We start from the raw sequence: 22,338 nt of genomic DNA on the forward strand, positions 1-22,338 counted from the left end.
ATATATATTTAAGCATTTTCAAGAGAGGTAATCCCAATTACAAGGAATCATTATAAAAGATTGAATGAGACAAAGCAAGTGTGAAGTTCAGATATTGAAGGAAAGGAAGGAATACTTTTGCCCGTTTGTCTTGTTATTCATTATATCCACAGTGAAACAAACAACAAGATATAGATTTAGTTAAAAATGCTAGAAGAAAGTAGTGAAAACTCTCAATACACCTGTTGTTAAACACTGAAATGTGTTATCCTGAGAGCTTGTTGGATTTCTTAGTCTGAGAATTTTAGTAATAGTGTAGAATTACTTGTACAGTCTCTTATGAATCCCAGAAGAGGAAATTAGATAAAGGAGACCTCGTCTACTCTGAAGAGTTTAAGAAATATTTATTAAACTCTACAAATAAGAGTCATCAGATAAAATGGGGTAACTCAAATATGTAATTCAGCACCTACTGGCACATTAAAAGTTCCCTAAATATTATGCTCTATTGCAGCTTAAAATACATTTTAACTCTGAAAATGCTATCATTAGAATTGTCCCATCAATGGACAAAAGCTTTTAACATCAAAAGGCAAAATCATATGCAGTTGACATTCACATTGTATAAAGATCAAGTTATACAAAATGATAAATAAAAAAATAATAGCCACAGGTAGATATTTCTATATAATCAAACTCAGTATTTTAGTTTAGTGGAAAAATTTAGCCAATGTTAAAGAGGGGGAAAAGTATTCCTGTTTTGTGACAATATCAGAGAAATTTGCCCTGCAAAGTATACAGCAAAGCTACCTTCATCTCTTTTGTACCCACAAATATGCCCATATACATATACAGCTACTATAAAACTTAATTTCAGAATAATTTAAAGGTTCACAAAAATTATATTTCTCAAGATAGTTAATCAACACAAGCTAAATTTTTCATCACGCTCCAGCATCTTTTCAGCTAGTGGTGCTCTCTGTTCAGGACCAAATTCTGGTTAATGCAATATTTTAATGGAATTTATACTGGCTGCAGTCTGCTTCTCAGCCTTGCCATACTCAAGACCACTGGGAGACAGGAGTGAGTACTAGACAATACAAAGATAACAGAATAATTTTCATGTTATCTTTCCTTTAAGCAACCGCAACATTTTGTGGTTAAATATATCTCAGCAAGGCACTATTAAAGTTCATTCAGATTGCTTCTCACATTCTAGGGGTGTTTTAAAGCAGGTCATATGACCTGATTTTTAGGTCTTTCTAGTTCAAAATTATCAAATAAGCAGAATGGAGACAGAAGAGTCAACTTTGTTAAAAATAAGCTTTATTCTGCTTTTTTTAGAGACAGGGAAGAGCAAAGGGTGGGAAGCTGAAGTGGAGTAGAGTCAGGAGCCAGAACTGTAATCCTCCCTTACTTTCCCCATCCCAACATTCCTGAATAGTTCTCTGGCTTCCTCATGGCCAAAAAAAGCAGGAAAAAATGAGGAAGTCAGGAAAATTATTGTTTGGTTATGCTAGTACGAGGTCTTTCCTAATTGATAATGGAATTCAATGAGGTTTCATAATGAGTCCAGTTCAATTAAATTTATGTTTTTTTCAGTCATGTGAAAGCGATGTCAGACTCTGCTCTCTGTTTTGAGAAAAGTCTTTCAAGTTTCTTTGGCGTATTCAGATGCTACCAGAGCCCTTGGTTACCAAAAGGAACATTCTCTTTGGCAAAACTCCCTGAATCCCTTTGTTTGACTAACTTCAAACGTTATTTTCTAATTGCATTTAATCTAATTACACGACATCTCATGTTCCTATAATCCTTGGTCACTACCTAAACTTCTAAGCCCTCCAGTTACTGCCTGTGTTGCTTTCTTTCCCATACCCATTTTTTCTTTGCTTCATTTCTCCCTGCTTCTCCTTTCCTCCCTCTCAAAATTCATAGAGAATATTCTGGAACGTTGTATAATATGAAACACTTCTACAGTCCTTCTTAACTAGGTATTTATCACAGGATCTAAAGGTGGAAAAGGCATTCTGCTACGTCCTAATTATGAGTTTTAAACGGTACACGCTGTCCCAAGTGCCTACCTTCCCAACTCACTGCCTGCCCTCCCTCACTGCTACCATCTTCTGTTTTTCTGACTGCTCCACAGTTAAGGCTTTGCATTGCCTTTTTTAATACCCAGGCACTATGCTTTGTGACAATGCTTTTCATGCAGGTTATCCATTCTACTGTCCACATTCATGGCTCTTAACTTTGATCTCCCCTGCTAACCCCACCCACCCATCCACCCATGCACCCATAGATGCACAGATTACACACTCAGTTTGGCTACCCGTTTCCATGAGTATCTCATGGATTTGTCATCTAGAAATACTATCAGATCAAGAAATTTGAACTCTAATTCCTGAATCTTTATCCAGAAACTACTTAATCATTCCGACTATCTTATGCTCTCACTTATATGGTGCCTTTAGTGATCTCCCTTTTTTTCATTTATCCTCCCTACAACTTCTCTACACACAACCCACTCATCAGCAACCTCTTGCTCTCGATCTCCCCAAGCTTAGATTGTAGTGCTTAGGGGTTAGGGATTATAAAATACCCATTTCTTGATCTATACAAGAAGTTAGTATATAACTAAGCAGAAGTCATCACGGATTACCATAAAAGCTGAACATATCTTCTTGTAATTTACTTGCTCTTATTTCCAGCCCCAACACATGTTTGTGTTTGTCCCTGGCACAAACTCATGAAACCATACAGCTATCAGTCCCCCACTTCTATAGTATCTCTTTTTCTGCACTGCACTTGTAAAACACAATTCCAGAGCAACTACTCGGTCACGCTTTTCATCGTACATACCCGTTTTACTGAATGAACTATTGGAAAAACCCCCACAGCTTTGAAGACTGCTACCCAACATATTCACATTTTCTAATCTTCAGTCTGATCTTTTAACTCTATTTAACACGTAACCCTATTAATGTATTATAACAGCTTTTTTTAAAAAAGAAAACATAGGCACTCAGATATTGACTCAAAAATATCTGTCTGTCTGTGTACGTTCTTATCGCTGCTCTCCAGGGCCAGAGCATAGTGTGCCCCACTTCCTGGGTAAAGTCCATCTTCAGCCAGATCAGGGTTACTTTACTGTCCTCTCTGTCTTATCTTCTTCCCATCTGCTATGCACACGCCCCTATCAAAGTGATTTTCCTAAAACACAAATCTTGTCCTGTCACCACTCTCCTAGAATCTCCTCCAACAGCTCTGTGTTGCTCTTAGACTGAAGTCTAAATACTTCCATGTCACTTTCAAGACTCTGTGTTACTTGATTCCAGATGTCTCCTCTCTAACATACTGACCCTTGCAGTTGTTTCCTCCTGCCTTAGGACCTTTATGTGGAATCTTTTGTTTAGAGCACTCTCCTGATCATCCAAGTTTTTTACCTTATAGCCCAGCTGCTCCACCCTCCAATGAGCCAGTCCACTTTCAAACTTACCTCAGGTTTCATTTGATCCTTCAGACTTCAATTTAGACTTCTACTTTCTCTAAGAAGACATCTCTGAGCCTCCATATTTGGATTAGGTGATATGCTTCCTTGAAATCCTATATTATACCTAACATAGACTTTATCATAGTGTGTTTTGATTTTTTTGTTTACTTTTCTGTGTTTCTCACTAGACACTAAACACTGTAAGGTCAAGTACAACATTCATCTTTTTCACTGACTCTTCTTAGAGGTCAAGTGTTTCTATCTGAAACAATATTTTATGAACTGAATAGCAATAGACTTGGTAAGATTATAGATCTCAGAGCATATGTAAATGAGCAATTGAAATCTGAAAGGACTCACAGGAACATATGATCTGCTTTACAAAGACGACCAGGAATGATAGGCATGTGATCTGAAAAAAATTGAGATCATTTAGAAATTGCTCCCCACACCCCAAACAAAAGACATTGCCGAATCAAGGCAAACGTTACCAAAATTCCTTAGGAATTACTTGCTGGTTTACTTGCAGAGAAAGTAAAGAGTGCTCAGATTAAGAAGACAACATTTGCTTCTACAACCTTGCCACAGCCTGACATCAAGTTTCAGGCCAAGTTGAGGGTTTTCTTTTCTTTATTTTTGAAAGTTTATTTATTTTCAAAGAGAGAGAGAGAGAGAGAGAGCCAGTGCAAGAGCAGGAGAGGGGCAGAGAGAGAAGGAGAGAAAATCCCAAGCAGGCTCCATGCTGTCAGTGCAGAGCCTGATGAGGGCTCCATCCCAAGAACCACAAGATCATGACCTGAGCCAAAATTGAGAGTCAGGCACTTAACTTACTAAGCCACCCAGACGCCCCCAACTTGAGGGTTTTCTAACAAAAATATTCTCAGTCTTTGTGGATAACCAGATCCATTAGAGAATCTGTAGTACTTATAGTCTGTGTAAGAAGTCAGCAGCATGGAATGGAGACATTTACAAGTATGGTTGACCATTACAGGTAGGTCCATATTAGTATTTTCTACACTGAGATACAAGAGAAATGGAAAGTGTGTATTATTATTTTTTGACTGCTTAACTGTGTTTATTGACTGCACCATTGCATCCACACTGGTTGAAAAACTTTTATTTTTGCTTAATACATTTACGTTGTTTACATAAAGTGATCTTTCTGTATTCTTTCTAATTATGTAGTTTACTTATTAAGTGTCAACTATACTAGACACAAGGTGTGAGGCAGAGAAGACAAAGAGAGAACCTTGCTTTTGGACTGATTCTGACTTCAGATAGAATGAGCTAGCAGTCAGTTAGAGGGTCCATGACTGTTGTGGCAAAAGATATCACAAGTGAAGCTAGTGTCTCTTGATGGTGTTTGAGAAATACCTATTGAGTTGTATAGGTTAACTAAGGATCACCTAAAGCCTTTACTTCACATCAAATATTTTAGTTACTTGGTGTTTCTCAAAAACTATATTAGGCCCAAAGAGGCAGGATACAAACCTCTGTGTATCCCAGGTAATGAGGTAAATGAAGCATTTTGGCATTATGCACATAGCCTGCCAGATAAGACATTAACCGGAGCAGATTCATAAGGATTTCTACTTAAATTCTGTAGGAAAAATTCCTGAAAAATTTTCCAATGTTTAGCAAATAACAATTAATTGTAAATATTTCAAAGTGTATAACTCCTCATAGCTCTTCTCTTTATTTAGTTTACTATTCCCTGTTTTCATTTAAGAAACATAAAATACTTGTATGTAGTTTTCATGCATATATATTCCTGATCTCAAACTTTCTAGTTCTATTTTTTTATAAAGTCACAAATGTCTTGAGATTTTAATACGACTATTATGCATCTTTTAGTAACATAATCCTGACAGTTGGAGAGGCAACAATGTTTTTGTATTTATTAACACTTTTCACTTCAGGTCAGGATTCAACATTTAAAAAAAATCACAATCTCTTTTTACCTTGAATTTATGTTTAATTATTTTGATAGACTGTATTATTGGTAAAATTACCAAAAAAAAGTCACCTTAGCTGGTGTGGGAACAGAAATCTGCAATATTTAATTCCATAGAAAAGCCCGGGATCAGGGTAATAATTACACCTGTGAAATTATGCCATGTGGTTGGCATCAATAATAAAACAGTAACACACCCTTCCCCTTACATAGCTCAGAATAGAATGTCCCTGGTGTCTATATTTTAAGTGAAATGTATGGGCAAAGTCAGAGATGTAAATACTGGAGTTGAAGCTTCTAATCAGTTCTGTCTCTCCCGAAATTATTGACAGAAAACAAGTGAGTCAAATATCAGCCCTATATGGGAATACTTTTAATGGGAATGAAAATTCACCCACCGTCTTTCTGAAATGGCTGTTTTCTCCAGCACAACCCTTAAATCCACAGTTCTCCAAAATGTTGCTTGCATGAGGCACTAGGAGTTTGAATTACTGGCTGAGTCATCAGGTCACAGGGACCTCAGATAGAAATTTCTGTTGTTTATTTAGGAAATGAAAGAGATTTGTTGAAATATGGAAATTACAGTCTGTCATTTGCAGGAAAGTCTCTTTGTTTTAGGCATTCTGAAGAAATATGCAAGTGCTATAAACAACCTAACACTAAAATTTTTTCAATGCCACAATTCAGAGAAATAATAAAATGTAATTGATAGGCTTAGAGATCATGAAGGAGCTGTTGTTTGTCGAGGAGTTTTTGCACCACAACGTTCTATTACTGAAATAATTTACTTTTATATCTGGTGCTGATATTGGAATCTGTACATTTCTGGTATAAAATAACTTTAGGCATTTTAAATATACTTTATGTTCAAGTAAAAACCAGAGAAGGAAGCTTTGGTGTTCTTAAACCACTCTGGATGTCTTATATTTCCTTCTGTTTGAAGAGTGCACCACAATCATTCAATGCACAAGGAAAGAAATCTTGTGCTCAAATACTCTTAGGCGGTGGTGAGAGCATGCGGCCAAGCTGAAGGGCTTCCCAGATCTGAGCAGTATTTTGCGCTTCTTGGCTGATGGATGCCGACACACACAGCTCCCTAAATCACCCCTACTTTAATATCCAGGCCCTGCTGAAGGGACTGGACTGATGTGAGCCTGAATCCAAGCTTGCCCTTGTTGGATTTCATTCAGCTGGAAAAATGAGCATGTAACAGCCACTGGGAATGGGCTTTGCTTATATGGGAAGTCCTCCCAGCCACTGCTTTAACTCTGGTGACCTTTTCTCCAACACTTAAGACTGCAAGGAACTTGGGCGATGTGGGAGAGGGGGAAAAAAAAACAGTTTTTAGAATTTTGGTTGGCAGGGCCGCAAGCTACTGAGACCATATGAATTTTGCAACAAGAGGCCAACTCTGATTGCTGAGGCTTACTCCTTCTTTGGATATAGATAGCCTACCTAATACTTGTGCTCTTTCTTTTGTTTTAAGAATATTTCTGATTGTGGTGGTACACCTGCTCACAAGACTTTTTCTCCCCTAAATTAGCAAGTTCCTCCAGCGTTTTAACTCCAGTGGTGACAAGATCGACCTCTCCTTTAAGATGCTTTCCTGTTACTAAAGACTAGATGCTTACTTTGGGTTAGCTAATTGTTGGTCTGTAAACTTTCAACATTTCTCATTTTACCCAGAGTGAAAAATAAAACCTCCATGGGAAGCTAGCACATACTTAGGAGAATGATTGGTTTCTTGCTTGTCAGCACTTCAGGAGGTGGGGTACAAACAAAGCTTCCCTTTCCACTGGAATTGAGTTCTTGTTTGGCTCCTGGCCCACTCTACAGATAACCAAACAGAGGCAAACACACCACGTCAAAGCACAAACCAGGGATATGGGAAGTCTGCAATGGGAGACAAGAATATGTATCATTCCTTATCACAACTCTGCAATGCTTTTTATTTTCAGCTTTCCCGGCCTAGTATATAGAAGCATCAGTGAAAGAGTATCCTGTATATTTAGCTCTCTCGGAAACTCACTAGATAGAATCGAACACCACTTTTAGGAAGCAAATGCTTTTATTACTGTTTATACCACAAACTAGAATTCACAACACTGAAAAAATATGAAAGTTGTGGCTGCTGTTTTCTTGGAAGGAAATTCTTTATTTCTCAACCCTAATTTATTACAAAATGAGTTTGGGTCATTAGAGAGAATCAGGAGCTATTTTAAATCCTGAGAGGAAACGTTTCTTCAGAGAAATTTGTTCTTTTGTCAGTTTGCTACACAAATAGCTTCTAATCCTGCTTTCTAAGATTTAGAACATCTTTTTTTTTTTCTTTTCTTTTGGTAAAAGGTTTTGAGGGGAACTGAGACTGACTTCCATGTTATTCAATCTGATGGCTCTATTCATGTGCATTTAACTTGCGTTTAGTGCATAAAAATTGAATACTTTGGTTCTAATTTATTTCAGGTACAGATTCGTTAACAAGTTTAAAAGAACAGTCTTGAAATTACTGTAGGTGAAGCAGTCTCTAGTTAGGACAGTACACAATGTCTTGTGAGACATCTTTATGTGAGTGAAACACCTACTATTTGGTGTCGACAGAGGGCAACGCCTCTCATGTGTGGTAACTAATCAGGTACAAAGGGAATTGAATCCTCACATATTGCAGAAATATTTTGCTGCCGAAATCTCTCTAATCTCTAGAGTGTGTTGGCCTTTGATGTTTCTGAAACATAGCCACCTTATTAACCTCCAATACACAGGGTAACTTTTACTCATGTAAGGGAAGATAGAATCCTTTCAGCCAATATGACAATCGACACTGGTAAACAAGCAAATAGGAAAATGAAGAGACTAGCTCAGAATATAATATCCCCATACTCTGTCTATAGATCCTATGTAGATGTTGATGATTTGATTTACTTTCCATATCAAAAGCAATATCTTTCCTGAGGCAATATTCTAGTAATTTGTTATGAGTGGACTGAACTGCAATGATGACTTAAAAAAAAAAGACATTTAATGATTTTTACCCTAGGTCCTGTGGTGTGAAAACCCACATGAAACCAGATGAACGTCAGGTAAATATTCTTTATTAGAGGTGAGTTGAACTTAAAAGTGATTATGTCTTAATTGCCAGCGTTGCTGTCTTAAATATAGCAGTGACAAGTTTTAAGAGAAAATAACATTTCACGATTAATGCTTTAAATTAACAACTCACAACTGCGTAGACCTCACTGCAATCTATCATGTTGAAGATAGGTGAGGTTTATATTCAGGGATACCTCTTACATTTTCTAAGATTTCTTGGCCTTATTAATTCAAATCTTACTCTCAATGCATGCATGCAGCCAAGATAATTATGAGAAGGCAAGATCAAAGCCAGCATATTATAGTCCTATTCCATTTTCTGCTGATGTGAGTGATGTGCCTCTCCTTTGATGTTGTATGCTTCTACAGCGAAAGTACAGAGGATAAAAATACTACACCATGTAATCTGGCATTTATCCCATGAGAGCAGAATTCCAAATTGTGACACATGTCAAGAAGTTAAAAAAAAATAACTTAAAAGAGGCCTATGCTTTATAAAGTGACATACTCTGCATTTAAACACCATCAAACATCATCTTCCATTACAAATTTAGTCCCTGATATAAAATTCAAAGAATTTTGTAACTTTAGTAGAAGAAAATAGTTACCATATTTACTAGCAATTATATTAAACGTGTGCCTGAGCCTTTATCCCACCTAATGAGGGCAGTTGACAGGAAGCAGACGCACAGTGTACACATGCATATTTGTGTTTGTACATCCATTCAAGGATTTGGAGTCAGCTGTGTGTACTCTACACATCTATCCAGCTGGTTTTAGTTTGCTATGAATCTTCTATCACCTTAGGTCATGAGGTTGAGCAACTGGCAGATCCCTGCACTAGTTTTGATTAGAGAAACAGAGCTCTTGGTCTATAACATTACATGTAACTTAAATATTTATCCTTATGTTCTACCTCTGGCAACGTGCTATTGGAAATTAAATGTCACTGGTCTGATCTTACTGTTTCTTACAGTGTCCTTTCCTGTCCTAGTTCACCTTTTAGAAATATGTTAAAAGTGTGTGTGTGTGTGTGTGTGTGTGTGCGTGCGTGTGCATGTGTCATGCATGTGTTTGGTTTGCTTACATTTGCATGAACATAGATACTGCAGTATTACTTCTAAATTACCTTTTCTAGAAAATTAAATTGAATTCTTGCCCTTCTGAAGGAAAATAACATTTCCCAATCATGCCTAAGTTACTAGTTAATTCTAGTCCATTCCATTTTGGACTCAGACCCTTTAAGCTACCATGATATGACATAAATGTTTTGTCAAGAAAATGTAAAATTGTTTAGACTACATGGCTGTTACCTCTAAAGCACAACACCTGATATTGAGAAAAATAGGCTACAACTTAACCTGCACACTTCGCTTCAAATCAAAACCCAAACTATTTTTTATTTTGAAAAATACTAAAATTTTTCAGTTTTTCCTTGAACTAAATATTCAAGAGGTTCTGAATCCCAGAATGATTGCAAGGTATGCAATGGCAAGGTAAGAAGACCAAAACAGATATAAATATATTTAATCTTGCTTCTCCCTTCTCCATTATTGGAATGAGCTTCTAATAATAAGGTTAAATACATTAAAAGAAAGATCATGAAGTAGAGCTGGATGTTAGAGGGAAACCCCTCTGGTGATCTTTGACATGTTATAGAATATGGTGGTGCTAGAACACTATATGTGAACATATGTCATGATGACTTTTGGAGACTATAAACATGTAGTCTCGATATAGATTTCTGACAAAATTTTAAGGTACATTTTTAAACAAATGCTTCTGAGGCAATGTGAAATAAGGGGTGGAGTCACATTTTGTCAATATGTGTTCAGTTACAGCCAATTATGTCTGTGTAATACCAGTCCCTTTAACTTCAGCACTACACTAAGAAAATATCACTTTATTCCATTTATTAATTTAGTCTTGGTCCTTTGGGCCCACTGTATGTCAAGTTGGAAACACAAAGTCTTACATCCTATTCACTGGGATCTCCTATGCCCTCACTGGTTACTTCTTTTTAGTTTCCTTATCCAGGTTTCTTCATTTTTCCTCACTTCCAAACACTGGATTGATTTCTCAATCTAAGCATCTGAGCTCCTTAGTTTTCTATCTACACTCAATTCCTAAGTCATCTCCCTCACTCCTAGAGCTTTAAACACCAGCCAGATGCTAGAGCCCTCACATTTCTACCCTTAGCCCAAGACTGCCTGTCTGAATCTAGACTCATATGCCCAACTTCCCTCCCAATGATCTCTCTTTGGAATTTATACTTTTTCTGTTGTTTAGCCCTATTGTGCCATTATTATGTTGTAGTCACTATTCTAAAGGTTTACGTGTCTTAACTAATTTAGTCCTCATAACAACTCCATGAAGTTGATAATATTATTATTCTCAAATTATAGGTAAGAAGTGTGGGATATAGTTACTTGCTCAAGTTAACACAGATAGAAATCTACAACTCAGACTTAACATGTTCCAAATATAACTCCTGGTTTCGTCTCCACTGCTTATCCTTTGCCAGTTTCCCTTGCCAGTCCATAGTGCCTCCATCCATTCTACCAGTTGCTTCAAAGTACTTGAGAATTCTTTTATTGTTTTGCCCACCGTATCCAAACCGTCAGCAGACTTTGTCCAGTATCTGACCACATCGCAAGGCCAACATCATCCTTCCTCTTCTGGACTGCTGCAGTATCCTCCTAACTAGTCACTTTGCAGCTAGATTAGCCCTATTGTGACAAAAGAAAAATCAGTAACTTCTGTGCTCAGGGTCATCTCAGGGCTTCGCATCTCAGAATAAAATGTGACATCCTCAGTGTGGCCTCAAAGATCCTCATGATTTTGTCCCAGGCCACATCTCTGACTCTGCTACAACTCACTTACCTCACCCTTCTCTATATCATTTCTTCATTTGTCATTCCTAATGCCATCCTTATCTAAATTGCTTTTTCCTCATGCACTAATCACAATAATGCCTATCTCATCTCATAACTCTTTGTCCTCTTTTTTTAAAGCCTTAAGTTTCAAATAATGTGTTCCTTAGTATTTCTTTATAGAAATACAACTATGTTCCAGAAAGTGAAAGTTTAGTGTGTGTCAGTTATATGTGACTTGAAAAGGAATGTATAGACCATTTTGAATAGAGCAGACTTCTAAATAAAAAGTAAATTTTTTTTTTTATTTTTCCATAATAATAAATTTGTAGCTGGGAGGTAGATGCTCAGGCCGATACTGCCTTACCCTCCCTTAATCACTTCTTTTTTGTTTGTTTGTATTTTCTTTTGTTTTGTTTTGTTTTGTTTTGTTTTGTTTTAGAGAGATAAAGAAAACACGTATGTGAGAGAGGGGAGGGGCAGAAGGAGAGAGATAATCATAAGTAGTCTCCATGCTCACCCTGGAGCCCTTTGTGGGGTGTGATCCCATGACCCTGGGATCATAACCTGAGCCGAAATCAAGAGTCAGATGCTCAACTGACTGAGCCACCCAGGTGCCCCCCACTTCTAAATGTACCTATATAATGATATTCTTGCCAACAAAAGATGAGTAAAATGATTAATATGTGTCACTTCTAGATGTAGGACTTGAAAAATTGTTCATGTGTTCTACTTTTCCCCCTTCACGTGAGTTTCAAGGTGGACATGTCTATGTTCCAGGTTCAGCTGTATAAACTAAAACTAGGAATGATGAAGAAGAAGAAAGGAAGATGGAATCCATGTTCTTTAGTGAACACAGAAGTGAAGAGCAGCCAGCTAAATTAACCTGGATTGATGAATGTAAGGAAAACAAAAATGTTTATTCTTTGTGTCTTGGGAGTATATATCAGTAGCTTCTATTTTTATCCTCAATGATGCACAATTTCTTATCATTCAACTTTGCCTCCAGTTGGAATGTAAATTTGGGATGTTGGAGTTTGAAGAGTCTTCTTGGACAATGAGGTAAAAGCTACATGTTGATGACATAATATCCAGATTCCTTTTAATCTTGGAACACATAAGAGCACTCAATTCCCCAGATTTTGCTTATGTGAAAGAATGAAACAAGTGGCTTTATTTTATTTACTTTCATTTTGGATTTCTGTCACTGGAGCTGCATCTAATTCCAACTAATTAACCAGGTTGTATTCCTTATTATTTGCATTCTGTGAGTTAGTATAGAGCTAATACAGGAGCAATTCTGCTCTGGTCAAGAGGGTTACTCCCAGTCTAGATATCAGCACACTTTTTATTTATTATCTAAGAGAATATGGCTCTTCTGCCTGAAGTCCTTTTTCATGAGCTATGATGTCATGTACAAATGAATGGGTATTGTTATAAACCTGAGATACAGAAGTTTTCATTAAAAAGTTTCTATTTATCTTGTTTGAAGAGTTGCCTATTTCTTTCCTGTGATATCCCTAGAAGATAAATTTGTTGCAATAAGATAAAGGAAACTCTTCATTGAAAGCCACAGCAAACAACTCAGGTCAGTTTTAAAGTGTATTTTCCACACCCCACATTATTAGAGCAGGCCCAATTAAATTTTAGTGCCCAGGGACCATTCTTGCTATTATTTTCTAATAGAATGTGATATAATATTATCCTTGAAACAGTTTCAATTTAAATTACTACCCTCCCCACCCCATTCTGCTTTTACTCCCTTTGTGTGGAATCCCTCCGAAGATACTGAACCTGAATTGTATCTTATCTCATGACCTATAGTTCCGGGCCAAAATTTGGAATTTTCATATATTTGTGGAATAGCCTTATAATCCATTCCATTTCAGAACAAATTCCTCTAATTATAATAAAGGAAGAAAAAATGGTAAATTGATAACCTGATATCTATTTGGAATAGCCCTTCTTTTCTTAACTTATTTAGCTATCAAAAGAAAGTTTTAGTCTGTTTTAAAAGTCCTAGGCAGTTAATAATTGAGTGTACTTTGAAAATAATAGTAATATGTAATAGTGATGGACTATAATTTAAGCCTAATGTGGACAATTAGAAGTAATATTTTGTCGTACTGCCTGTTCTGAAATATTTTAACAGCAGTTATTCCACTTGTTTTCATAGTAGTAGTTTTTTCAGCAGGTATGACCATATTAAACTTTTTTTTTTTGATATGCAACCCAAGGCTTCTATAACTTTGACAGGTACATAGCTAGCTTGTAGCAAAGGTAAGTCTATAGATTCCAGAGACTGTCATCTTCCTACTTGCCATGTAGTGTATAAATAAAAAACTTAAACTATCTCTTTGGAAGATTGCATTGCTGTCCTTGCACACATAGAAAAATTGTACCAATTTATGCAAAAATAGAATAGATGAGAGCTAAGGTTTAATAAAACGTCTGTCCACTTCACTGGAATACTGGCTGGTAGTAAGAACATCTTCCAGTTAAAGAAATAAAAGGTTTTAGTTAAACATCTTAATGAAGCTCATTTTTGTTTTTCTTTTTTCTGATATGGCTTCTTTTAACTCAATATTTGGTTTTGCTTTCAAAGAAAGCATCCAGTGCCAGAAAACAAATCTATACTGGGAAATATTGCTTATAATTATCATCACTATTAACATCACTCTCATGAAAAATGCTTCTATTATATTTTAAGTGAGAGAGGCCATGTCTTTTTATATTTTTTTTAATATAAAACTGAAAATTTAGTTTAGAAAAATCTTTTTTGTTTAGCACCAGTAAAATGATGGATAATTTTCTGGCCTGTGTGCCTCTGTACTAACAATGTTATTTTGAAAAGGATGTGCTTTTGAAAAGTCTGAGGCAGTAATCCTGGTTACCTCAGGATCTATGTGTGCCTTGCTGCCTATTTTGAGCAAACTGTCTCCTCAATATATACTTAAAACTAATGATTTGTTGTATAATAAAAATTAAAATTTTTAGCAAAACTGACCACGTGGTAAGTTTTGGCACCCTATTTAAACAGCTGGTTTCTTTAATGCTTATTCCATGCCTAGTGAAGAGTGGTTTCTTAAAGGAACACATCTGATACAAATACCTTAAATATTATCAGTAATTCAAGGGAACGCAAGGAAATTTGAAAAGGGGCTCATTGAACTAACTTAGAAACCCCTGCAAATGTGTGAAAAATATGTATTTTCCCTTTTCCCTGAGTAAAGTGCACAGAAACCTACATAAGTGGTGCATAAAGCTTTCATGACTTAAGCCCTAGGCTACATATCTAAGTGGTCCCCACTGTATTCACATATAAACAATAGCACTGTATATTAAGAATCACAATAATAGCAAAAACAACTATAACATTATTAGCATGATTTTATTTTTATTTTTATGGCTTCTTGACTAGTTTGACAACTACCTACTGGCTTTTAGGAAATGCCTAAAATGCCAGTTATGCATACTTTATGTCGGAGAAGATAGACAGCTTTAGTTTTACTCATGGGATCATCCACAGGAAAGCTTCTCAGACAAAAATTGGGGGGTCTCAAGTTACAATGAACATTGCATATACAGGCTTCCTTGTTATCAATTAACTCAACTTACTTCTTCATCAATTTTTTCTCCCTTCAGTCTTGATGGTTTTATGACCTAGACCCAGGCAATACCCTTAGGCGGTCCATGTGATAATTGACACATTTTCTAACACGGTATAGTGATGCCCAAGTCACTGCTTTCAGGCTGTGACTTGAGCTTATTGGAGTCTGCAGCAGGGGCTCCTTTTATCCTCATACATCAGAATACACTGACAGCTCTCCCATGCAGGGACCACGCAGATCTCTCCCCCAGGAAAATATATGCAAACACCTCCAGAACATTGTAATGGTTGCTAGGCATCACAATGGTGACATCTTTATGATAAACACAGTATGCAGAAGAAGGTCTAATAAAAGAATAACAAATTATTACATGCAAAGGGCAATTTTACAAGATTAACGGGTATAATAAATTACTACTAGATCAGAATACCTTATTACCTTTTAAGGTATTTCACAGTGGAGACAAAGTGAACTGGCCTATAAAAACCCAGAGAATGTGGGAGAGAATAGCAAACTGCTTTTCCACATTTCTGAAAGAAAGTCACAATACTTGCCTTATAATATGGTGAGTTCAGCAAGTACTTATGCTAAAATAGGGTTATGCATGCAGTTCATGCTAAGATGTTTATTATGATTTTTCATATGGCTATTGTATCTTCAGTAACATTGCAATCTATATACTATTAACTTAAAAACTTGTAGGATTTTATTTCTAAAACAATTTCAATACATAAAATGTTACATAGTAAATTCCAAGACTCACATTATTTTATAATAATTAGTAAATGTGTGTTTTTCAACAAGATAGTAGGAATTTTGTAGCAATGAATTGCTTCCTTTGATGATTTTCATCAGATGTTCAAGAAGTTAAAAGGAAAATGTTTCCAGATTTTCAAATTTACATTTCCCTTTTATTTTGAAAAAGTAACCAATGCTTCTTACTTTTTCTTGACTCTACTTATATTACAAAATGAGAAAAAATTCTATTACTTGAACATTGGAGACATGACATTTGCAATATATAGAATTATTTTATTTTATTGAAAGAACTGTAGCTATTTAGACATTTCTAGTGGTGAGTCTAATTCTTTCCAAGAAATAAGAAACTTAAAAGAGAGGATAGAGGGGATGGAAGAGGGAGAAAAGGGAGAAGGGGACAGAGGGAGTAGAAAGAAGAGAGAAAGAAGAAAGGAGAGAAGGAAAGAGGGAGACAGGGAAAGAGGGAGGAAATAAAGAAAGGAGAGAAGGAAGGAATGAAGGAAAGCCATGAGACTTTCCAAGTCTGATCACCTTCCCAAATATTTTGATACCTAGAGTTGAAAAATTGAGCTACCATTAAAATATTTTTAATGTTTATTTATTTTTGAGACAGAGAGAGACAAAGCACAGAAGGGGAAGGGTCAGAGACACAGAATCTGAAGCAGGCTCCAGGCTCTGAGCTGTCAGCACAGAGCCCGACGAGGGGCTTGAACTCACGGACGTGAGATCATGACCTGAGCCGAAGTCGGACACTTAACTGACTGAGCCACCCAGGCACCCCTAAGATATTTTTAAATAGCTGCTTTAAGTTGTGATTCATTAGATATAAATAATGCAACCAAACTTCTTTGGTGATTGCTTTGAGCTATTTGTTGCTGTTATGGGTGAGCCATTGGACTCAAGCTTGACCTAAGTAAACGTTACAGTAAAAAAAAAAAAAATGCATTCACATTCCTTTTATCGTTTTTGCTACTGTTCATGAATACTTGAGATCAAGAGTGGACTATTTATCTTTTTTCTACCATCTTTATAGCTCTTTCTATTGTGACTGCCATGCAATGGTAACTCACATGTAGGTGAAAGTCTAAAGAGTACAGTTTTTCAATAACATCACACTTCAAGTGCTTTCTAAAAGGATGGTCCTCATCAGATCAGAATAATCAATATTCCTTTTGACTGATCTTGAAGTCTCCTCAAGTTGAGTTTGCTAATACTGACAGTGTGGTTCTTGTAGGTGGAAGAGGGAAATGGTGGAGTTATTATTGATAACTACTGGGTATAGATTGGAGGAAAAATTGGGGAGTGAGGGATAAGGGAGGCATTGAAGTTCCTCAAGAACAATTTATGCATTATCCTCCTCACTGGGAAATACACAAAGAGAAGATGGAAGCTCAGTCAACTTAAATGTTTAATGAATACTATTAGATATCTGTGTGAGTCATTCACATTTTTTAAAATATGAATTGCTTTTTAAACTATCATGTAGAAAACATTTTATTTATTCTTTCTTTGATGCTATTCTATATTTATGCAGATCCAAGTTTCTGACCTATATCAGAATATTTATTGCATATCTGAATTTGTAACTGTGAGACAACCACTAATTAAACTTATATTTAACTATATCTTACCTCTGTCTTGCATATCTCTCCATGAGAGGGCTGTGGGCACAGTGGATAAAAGTGCATTCTATAAACTGTTCTGGAATTCTTTTTGAATACCAAGAATTTTGACTCTTTCTCTTTTTAATTTTGTGACTTGGATAAGTTCACCTTTGGGTATCTCAGTTTCCTCATCTGTGAAAATGAGAATAACAGGAGTTTATCTCAGGGGCTTTTGTGAAGATTAACAGCATTGATAACATTTAATTCACTTAAAACAGTGCCAGGTACTTAAACCTTGTATCTCAGTCTCAAGAAAAGGATTCTTATGAAAGCTGTTGTCTTGACTTCAAATTTAGCTTTTGTAAGCATTGATTTCAAAATGGGGATCATCCAGGATTAGGGATATTTTAGCTAATAAAGGTATTTCCATTTTTTATAAGAACAAGAAAAAGGCATATATACTCACAACGGGATGCACTGATAAGATTTTCTTTTGTTCCTGTAGTTGTTGTTATTGTTGTAATACAATTCCATTTAAAAGCATGTTGATTAGCTCAGACTAATTAGGAATTATATTTGCATATAAAATGTACTCGTTTTAACCATGTTGCAAGATAGGTGATGTTATCATCTCTATTTTATTAGTGGGGAAATTGGCAAAGAATATGGGGCTTTCTGTGGGTCACCTAACTTGTAAGTAGTGTCAAAGTTCTTGCTCTTTCCTCTAGCCTATTTGATAGCCCTTATCTATCTAAGTATAGTCCTAAGAAATAGTTCATTAGTTAATTTGTTAAAACAGCACTTATTGAGCACCTGCTATCTGCCAGACACTGTGCTACATTTCTGGTGGTGAAATAGTAAATAAGGCACTGTTAGAACTATTGAGAATCAAGGGTTCTAAGGGGGAAAAATGGACAAACAAGAAATATGAGTGCATCATGATAAGAGTTGATATGGAAATATATAGGGGCATGATTGGAATGATTTCAGAAAGAGGCATTATGCATACAAAAATGTACAAAATACATATTCTGAGTATATGGCAAAAAGAAGGAATAAAAGAATAAAATTTTACAATGTTTTATTTTTTACTTTTTTTTAACTGAGATATTAATTGGGCATAGTGATGTTAATGAATATATCATTATGATTTGAAAAAATTCATCAAAGTCTAACAGCCAATTAGAATATTTCATTGCCTGCTGGTCTAACACTTATTCACAAAGACTGGTTTTGATTGTGACTTGGAAACTAGATGACCATCCTAGCTACTAATCAATTAAATGCTGGATAGTTCTCTGCTTCTTAATTATCTATATCTCATTTAATAAAAATCTCACCCTTGTTTCTATTCATTTCTCGTTACATTCTTTTCCTAAACAATCTTATCGACATCCACACTGATGTCTCCCAAATCTATCTGCAGCCTTTCATTTCTCATGCCATCCATGGAGATATTTCTAAGTTTGATTAATCTGATATCTCCATTGTATATTTTACCAACCAATGTAATTCTCTTACTTTTCCCATAAATTCCTTTTTCTATAGGCATAAAACTAGTTGGTGACACCATGAGTAGCCAAATCCCTATCCAGCTGCCACTCGTTCTTACACTACCAGATTTCATCTAATTCTATAATGCTAGTCAGGGATTCGTTTTTATCTTATATTGTACAAAAAACTATTGTTAGCAATAATACAGTGCTTTCTTCTCTCAGAATATTATTTAATACTTAATTTTCTCACACTTAAGTTAGCATTGGTTTTATCAATTATTTTTTTTTTACTTACATTTAAAACAAAATATGAGGAAACTAATTTGTTTAAGGTACTTCTAAAACCATTTAACCTTCAAAGTACCACTTTCTGAACTGCTTCAGAACTGAGAATTGTTAGTCTGTGTATTAACACTCAACTGAGTCATTGATGCTGAGTTCTTAAGCCAGCTTTTTAAAAATAATAAACTTTAGTTTTTAAGAGAAGTTTTGTGTTCACAACAAACTGAAGTGTTTCCCAGTCCCCACACATGCACAAACCCTCTCACTATTGGTATTCCACACCACAATGGTATGTTTATCACCATCTATGAACCTACACAGTTAATGTTAGGACTCAGTGGATATTGACAAATGTAGATACATATTTTCATCAATATAGAGTCATACAGAGTATTTTCACTGCCCTAAAAGTCCTCTCTGCTCTACCTATTCATTCCTTTCTCCCTATTAACTTCTGGAACTCACGGATCTTTTTACTGTCTCCATTACTACCTTATGCAAAATGTCATATAGTTGGAATTATACTTATGTAGCCTTTTCAAACTGGCTTCTTTCAGTTAATAATATGCATTTTAGTTTCCTTTATGTCTTCTCGTGGCTTGATTGCTCCATCTTTTTTTAGCACTGAATAATATTCCAGTGTTGTTTCACAGTTTATCTTATCCATTCACCTCCTGAAGGACACCTTGGTTGCTTCCAAATTTTGGCAATTATGAATAAAACTGCTATAAAGATTTGTGTACAGGGTTTTGTGTGAACATAAATTTTCAGCTCAACTCTTTAGGAAAATACCAAAGAGGATTATTGGTGGATAGTATGATAAGAGTATATTTAGTTTTATAAGAAACTATCAAACTGTCATACAAAGTGGCTGTACCATTTTGCATTTCTACCAGCAATGAATGAGAGAGTTCCTATTGTTCCACCTCTTTGCCAGCATTTGGTGTTTGAGTGTTTTGGATTTTGGCCATTCTACTGGATGTGTAGCAGAATATCTTTGTTGTTTTAATTTGCAATTCCTTGATGATACTTGATGCTGAACATATTTTCATATGTCTATTTGTGATCTTTGTATCTTCTTTGTGATTTTAGGTCTCTTCTAATATGTTCATTCAATATTATGAGTTTCTCTTTATGAACTGCTTTGCTGAATCCTGTAAGTTTTGAAAGTTGTATTTTCATTTAGTTCAGAGTATTTATTAATTTTTTTTTGAGATTTTTCCTTTGACTCATGGTGTATTTAGAAGTTTGTTTTTGATCTGCAAGTAAGTATTTGGGAGATTTTTCCAAGCTATCTTTGCCTTATTGATTTCTAGTTTTATTCCATTGTGGTTGAGAACACACATTGTATGATATCTACTTTTGAAAACTTGTTAAGGTGCATTTTTTTGGCTCAGAATGTGGTCTATCTTGGGGAATGTCCCACATGACCTTGAGAAGAATGTGTCTTGTGCTATTGTTGATGAAGTACTATATTGATGTCAATTATATGCAGTTGATTGGTGGTGCTGTTGAGTTCTTGAACCAGCTTTTCAATTATCAACTGAAGCTCAGAAATGGTGTTGAATATACCTGATCTACCAACCTACCAAGCAGCCATTTGATTCCTAGGGATTACATGAGTAGTTTGGTCTCTGAGAGTTCATTTCAAACCTCTGACACCTATTCATCACAAGTTATGGTGTTGGCAATTTTTATAGTTGAGTATGATCAGGCAATGATATCTGTTTGAAAACATTGTTTGCACTTCGACATGCCAACAGAGCCGACTAGGTATCATTTCCAGTGCAGCGCTGGGAATTGTCTAGTAGACTCTCTATAGATTATCTGATTATATGGAGGTGTGCTCATGTGTTTTTCTTTCTGTTATTTAGCCTATTACACAACTCTGCTGAGGTAGATGTTAAGTAGTTTAAAAAGGTAAAAAGCAAGTGATTCTAATCCATATAAATAAAAACGCGTTTTGTCTGATAGAGATAAAATTTTTGACTAGTTGAAGAGATGAGCCTACTTATTACATTTTATTGTTTTATTATATATAAACCAATTTTGCATCTATTAGCAAATTTATTTCAGCATTCCAGATTGCATACACATATATGTTTTTTCTTCACATACTCCTCTGAACTGATTTTGTATCTTGCACTGGTTTCTTCATCAATTAAGGAATTTAATAAATCTTAGGTATGTTTTCTTTTTTAATGTTTATTTATTTTTCAGGGAGAGAGAGGAAGAGCATGAGTTGGGGAGGGGCAAAAAGAGTGGGGGATAGAGGATCTGAAGCTGGTTCTGTACTGACAGCAGAGAACCTGATGCAGGGCTTGAACTCATGAACCATGAGATCATGACCTGAGCCATGAGATCATGACCTGAGACGAAGTCAGACACTTAAACTGACTGAGCCATCCAGGCGCCCTGACATGTATTCATTTTAAATTTGCATGTAAGTCATGATATTATGTTTTTGAAAATTATATTTTCAATTAATTAAGTCATGATACCCACCTATGGATCTCAATGATTATGAGACACCATCCATTATAAGATTTCAGAAATGTTAAAATGTAAATTTATACATCTGAAAATTGATGAAATATGATAATCACCAAGTCATATTAATTCTTCTTTCAAATATCTCTTGAATATATCTTTCTCCTTTAGTTTCCACTACTTCTGTGTGAGTTTCTTTGCTTCTGCATTTTATGCATAACTTTCTGATGTATTTTTTTTTCCTTCAGCTTCTTTTCTCTCCAGTCCATCCTTAGCTATGCTGCCTAAGTAATGATTGTAAACCCAAATGTTTATGGTACACTGCTGTTTTCAAGCCCTGAAATGATTTACTTCTTGATATTATTTACTGGGATCTTCACAATTTAAATCCTACATATCTTACTTCTAACTTCTTCTGTAAATAGTTTCAAATTGTCAGATTTTCTCAGAGGTCATTCACTGATAGTATTAGTTTCTAGTCAGAGTTTCTTCATGACTCTACAATCTTATCAATTGTTTAATAACACTCTGCATATTACATAGTTTTTCATCTATCGATTTGATTTGTATTTATTTATTTATTTATTTATTTATTTATGTTTATTATTTTTGAGGGAGAGAGAGACAGAGAGACAGAGAGCAACAGGGGAGGGGCAGAGAGAGAGGGAGACACAGAATCCGAAGTGGGTTCCAGGCTCTGAACTGTCAGCACA

The 22,338-nt window shown here is 35.6% G+C and overlaps 1 long non-coding RNA gene across 3 annotated transcripts in view; it reads left to right on the forward strand.

Annotated features, from left to right (window-relative positions):
* LOC125924840 (uncharacterized) overlaps positions 1-22,338 on the forward strand; it is a 581,404-nt gene that overhangs the window by 520,375 nt on the left and 38,691 nt on the right. For 2 of the 3 annotated variants that reach the window (XR_007458595.1, XR_007458594.1), the window contains 2 exons: positions 8,458-8,520; positions 12,164-12,283. This is a non-coding gene — a long non-coding RNA (uncharacterized LOC125924840). The remainder of the gene's footprint in view (positions 1-8,457; positions 8,521-12,163; positions 12,284-22,338) is intronic. The other variant, XR_007458596.1, reaches the window with a different exon arrangement.

This window comes from Panthera uncia, chromosome F2 (genome assembly GCF_023721935.1).
Source record: "Panthera uncia isolate 11264 chromosome F2, Puncia_PCG_1.0, whole genome shotgun sequence".
In the NCBI taxonomy this organism is placed as follows: Eukaryota; Metazoa; Chordata; class Mammalia; order Carnivora; family Felidae; genus Panthera; species Panthera uncia.